Here is a 6,123-nt window from a genome sequence, read left to right on the forward strand (position 1 = left end):
GAAGCTACGGAGATTTGACAAATTTTGGTAAATTTTTATTATTTATTTGATAGGCATCAAACTACCGTAATGACTTATGTAGCCTATGATTTTAATGTCTAAATTCCAAAAACTGGATTTTTTTTTCATATATAAAACAGTGAGAAACAAAGAGTATGCAATGTAACCAACTAACTTATTTTCAAGTCTGTTTTACATGTTATATTATTATTTAAAAAAAATAAAATAAAATAAACCACCGTAGTACATTACAATACTACCGTATATCCTCCCATCATGGCGAAATCCAGATTTTTCAAAATCAATGTGATTGCGAATTATTAACAACAAAATTAGCCTATGATTTTAATGTCCAAATTCCAAAACTGATTTATATATATAAAACAATGAGAAACAAAGAGTATGCAATGTAACCAACTAACTTATTTTCAAGTCTGTTTTACATGTTATATTATTATTTAAAAAAAAAAAAAATAAAAAAAAAAAACACCGTATTACATTACAATACTATATCCTCCTATCATGGCGAAATCCAGGTTTTTCAAAATCTATGTGATTGTGAATTATTAACAACAAAATTAGCTTATGATTTTAATGTCCAAGTTCCAAAACTGATTTTTTTTTTTAAATATGTATAAAACAATGAGAAAAAAAGAGTATGCAATGTAACCAACTAACTTATTTTCAAGTCTGGTTTACATGTTATATTAATTTTTATTTTTAACAAAAAAAAACAAACATCGTATTACATTACAATACTCCCATCATGGCGAAATCCAGGTTTTTCATAATCCATGTGATTGTGAATTATTAACAACAAAATTACGAATAAGAATAATGTTGGTGGCCTTACAATTTTAAATTGTAAGGCCACCAATCTGTGACAATATTATACTACTACGAATTAAGAAAACACAATGTCACCGGGAACGTCACAGTACAAGCTTATAATTCAAAGTGAAGTTATAAATTTTGGAAATTTTGCCTGAAATCTGTAAACCACGAAGTTGCTCCACGATCAAGATGAGGATATTTAAACGAGCATTTGTCTTAGTAGAACGTAAACCATTTTTAATTAGTCCCATTGGAAAGCAAATTAGAGGGTGGGGGTGGAACAGGGAGGGACTTGCACGTAGGGAAAGTAGATAACCTCAGGCCCATCATGGTTGGGGCTGAGGAAAGAAAATTTTATGATTATGACACCTCTGGATTGCCGGAAATAGCACTCTCAAACATAGATTCTAATTATAATTTTCCTTTGCTTTATTCCATTTTTAAAAATTAATCATTTTGAAAAATGTAGGGTCGGCTCGGCCCACTTGAGCGAATTCGCCACTGATTATTATGACGTCATTGTGATATTGCGTCCACGTAACACTGGATTTTGTAAACTTTTGATAGGCCTATCACTTAATCGAAATAGATAGACATATCCGTGTCAAAGGCTGTATAATTGTTTAATAACGGCTATATAAAATTCAATTGACGAAATATATTTTTTTGAAATTAGGAAAAACAGTAACATTATGTATGTAGGTAATATTAAACACTAGTACGTACAGGTCATAATAATATACAAAAGAAATAAATCGTTTATAGTAAAAATTGTGCACTTTTGAGTTTGTAAAAATATTGGCCTAATAAGTATACATTTAAAATTTTAACAACGTTCAGTACATACGTTTTCACAATAAATTTAGCCTCTTATAACCATTGCACCCACAAAATCGATCTAGTGTTTCTGAGATGGTTACGAAATGTATAAACAATTGCGTTTTACTCGGTTTTGGTCCGGAAAATGCGTACCGCACTTAGAAAAGTGAACAGACAAAAATCATGAGTCATGCGTAATTGTTATTCTTTCCATTCGTTTTTAAAAGTGGGGTTTTAATTATAGAAAATTGGTGAAAAGTGGGGGGGGGGGAAACAATCGATATGATGTCCCCCTCCTACTTTGAAAAGTGGGGGACGCGTCCCCCTGGCAACCCCACCGATCGACGCCCATGGTAGGATATCATCTTAGGCCTTTTAACAATACTATTGCATTAACATTGAGACCGTTTTGAATATCCCTTATTCTAAGCGACAGATCTTTGCTTGAATTAAAAATAAGAGGTCTGTTCAAACTTTCGAAATCCCAGTTGAGTCAATTATTGTATAAATACCGGACGACCAGGTAGATATATTTGAATTAATACACGGAGATCTATTTTCAGTTAGTGCATCAGTAGCTAGTGAGGAGTGGCCCTTTCTGCATTTTTCATTTAAGTTCCACCAATACTTAACTGCATGACTTAACATGTTGATGAGTAACGGGTGGCTACCTAGCCCGTACAGCATTATTGGTGGTTCTTTTATTTATACCAGTATAATTTTACATGAAGATTTTCACCAGGAATTTTATCACATATTGACATTAAATTGTTAGCATTAAAATTAAATATGATGTATGGAGCCCATATTTAACAACAATTGGAGATAATAGGATAAACTACCATAAAACAATTTAAGGCAGAGTTACAGTTTATACTAATAACTATAACTATAATTCTAAAGAATGCATTGCTTGCTTTTTCTTTTAGTTTATTCATAGCGACTGCAAATGACCCAGAGGTCGTAAAGCAGATACAAGGAAGAAAAATTCATTAGCAATATCAATATTCTTATCATTGTAAAGGAATCAAAATGGTTTAAGTACGTGCCCTCTTTTGTTAAAAAATATTATTTTTGTTTTGTTAATATTTATATCTAGTTTCCATTGCTCGCAATACGACGAAAGCTTATCAATGGTGTTTTGAAGCCCATTACTGGTTTCCAGGGACGTATCCAGTGGGGGAGGGGAGCCGTGGGAGCCGCGGTCCCCCCCCCCCTTTGTACACAGTGTTAACATTTTAAAGCTTATTCTTGAGCCAATACAAATTCTTTCCTAGGATCACTCAAAATGAATACTTCTAAATATGTAAATATGCATCAATACACGTTATACATAGGCCTAATAGAACACATAGGCCTAAGCGTGATTTAATATAATCTTAAATCCATAAATCTCAGGCCAGGTCTTTTAAGATAGAAATGTGATACTGCGGTTCAATTTTGTTTTATCCTTTTGCAAGTTTCTTTAAATGTTTGTTTAATAATACTACTACTAATAGTAATAATAATAATAATAATAATAATAATAATAATAATAATAATAATAATAATAATAATAACAATGATGATGTTGACGATAGTATTAATTGATAATAATATTAATAACAATAAAAAGTGAAGAAAATTGTGCTAAATGCGAAAAAAAAGTTGTGATTTGTTGATCATAATATAGTATATATAGTTAAAGCTTAGTAAGCTATAATTAGGCCTAAGTTGTCTTGGATAAGTAGATCTGATAAAAGATCATGAGAAATTTGTTGGCGTTTCATTTTGACTATAATGGTAATGTGATGATGATGAATTTTACTATATAAAAGTGTCATTTCTGGCCATCTCGAGAGGTACTATTTTCTCAAATTTTCTAACCTCAGCCCCAGCCATGATGGGCTGAGGTGGTTGTGAAATCACGTTTTTGGAGTAGCCCTATGTAAAGTACATACTCAAAGACAATGTTTTTAAGCTTTTTTCTAATGTTCTAATGTTTTTTTCTATGGTATATCACACACACATTAATAAGATCTCTATGGTTATCAAAAATCTCTGATAAAAGATCATTTTGACTAATGGTGATGTGATGATGATGAATTTTACTAAAAGTGTCATTTCTGGCCATCTAGAGGTACTATTTTCTCACCTCAGCTCCAACCATTGTGGGGCTGAGGTGGGTGTCGACTCACAAAATGCNNNNTTTTTAGGATATGATCTGGTTTTTCATGTCCATTTTTCGTGATTATGATTATTCTGGATAAAGAATGTTTTGAGCAGAGGTGGATTCAAGGCCCTCCCCACCCTCTCCCCCTCTTCATTTTCTTAAGGGAAAAAAAAGAAAAATATATTCAAATTGAAGTGCGAGAGTGTAATTTCCGGTCATCTAGAGATGCCTAATCATAAATTTTCTTACCTCAGCCCCAACCATGGTGGGGCTGAGGTGGGTGGTTCCTCGGTCTGTGAAAGACCCTCCCTGGTTCACCTCTCTTTCGAATTCCTGGATTTGCCACTGTTGATTTATTATATAATTATTTTGCGCTTATTTATAATGCGTCTATTGCAATTTTCACTTTATCCTCTCAAACAGTCCTAAGAACGTTCAGAGTGCGCTACCGTACTTCACAGGAGGATTCGCCCCCTTGACCCCGCCGGGGTCATACGTAATTCGTATAACGGCTCCTCCCCCCTCCCTTTCAAAATCCTGGCTACGTCCCTGCTGGTTTCAGATATAATGACGAGATCATCAGCATAAAGTAGGCAAGATCGATAACCCTGATATATTTAAGCTCACAGGATAACACGAGCTATATCGAAAATAGCTTGAAGATCACTACTTGTAAATAGATTATATAACAGAGTGCTTAAGTTGCAACCTTGTTTGACGCCTACCGTTGTCTCAAACGATTCGGTGGTTTTACCGTTACATTTAACGTGAAACAACATAACAGATGATATTAATAAGTAGTGCTAACAACCTACCCGAGACACCAAGCTTACTTAATTTATAAAACAATGCGTTACGCCATATATAGTGTCGAATGCTGCTGATCGACAAAACAAACAAGAAGATATGATTTGCAGCACCTACTTGTCAAAAAAGTTTTTGAGAACTAAAATATGATCACTAGAATTGCGATGCCTTTTTAAAACCAATTTGTTCTTTTTTTTTTTTTTTTTTTTTTTTTTGATGAATAAGCTTGTTTGAATCTGGGAAAAAAGTTAATCGTTTACACAAAATAAGGCAAAAACGGTTACTTAAACAAGTACTGATTTCGATACCACGGTAATTGTTAGGCATTTCCTTATCACCTTTTTTTATGGATTGTAGTTAATGTTCTAGTGCGCCATTCATACGGAAATGGCCCACTATGAAGAATCAAATTAAAGATAAGTACTGAGTATGGCGGAATCGTAACTGCGCATGCTTTTAACATCTCGTTACGGATTCCATCTAGCACAAGCGACTCTGCCGTTTTTAAGGCTAGATATGCCATTAATGACTTCATCAATGGTGAATGAGGATTCTAAAATTAAATCTGGACAGTTATTGTTAAGTTTAATGAAGTTAAAGGAATTTATTATAGATTCAAAGTGTGGATATGTTTTATAGATTTATTCATTAAATTTGAAAAATGAGCTAGCCATACTTTTGGGCTTATTTTGGTTTTTTTTACACTTTTTTCTCAACTCATCGTAGATATTCCCAAAGCTTTTGGGTTTCTGTCTTTCAAATTATCAAATTTATCAGCATGTTTTTTTTTTGTGATTAAATAATTTAAAATACCTTTTACGAAGATTCCAAGTCTCCTTGCAGATGAGACGACAGATAGAGAGTTTTAGAGTCTTGGTCATACCATTTTTGAGATTTTCATTTAAAAAAAAATAGTATTTCTATGGTTCCGAACAATACCTGCACGTCTACTCAAATACTAAAATTAAAAATGTGTGCAAAATATTAGTTGATCGTTGTTAAATAGTCACACGATATGTTTTGCCATTGTCTAATAATTAGTCTTTTCAATCTCAAAACTTATCTCTATACGACACCACCCACCCCCGGTCACTTTGTGAGTGAAAATACTTTACTGACATGCAAGGGGCACCAACATGTTTTTCCCTGGGCCTCCACGCAACTGGACGTCAAACTGCTGAGTAACAGGTAACAAGTAACATTAGTTACCATTCTTAAATATTTCTATAATCAATGATGTTCTGGTTCTGATTCTGATGGGAAAAGCCGAACTCCTAAGGATTCCAAAAGTGTAGGAGTAAAACAGGAGGGGGTATAAGTAGTGTCGAATGACGGGCAAGGTCCACCACAGCGCAGTGTCAGTCACGAGCAGGTCGACCTAACTGCTTTTGGCTACTTTGGACCTGATAGAGGAGGAGACTCAAAATCACACGAGCATTGGCTTTGCGAAAAGTTAAACATCAGAGCGTTTAGAGGTAGAGTAAGCAAAAAAATTACACCTCAAAGAAAGG

The sequence above is a fragment of the Anneissia japonica genome, unplaced genomic scaffold (genome assembly GCF_011630105.1).
Source record: "Anneissia japonica isolate Jap-2015-1 unplaced genomic scaffold, ASM1163010v1 scaffold1537_len634075_cov158, whole genome shotgun sequence".
NCBI lineage: Eukaryota > Metazoa > Echinodermata > Crinoidea > Comatulida > Comatulidae > Anneissia > Anneissia japonica.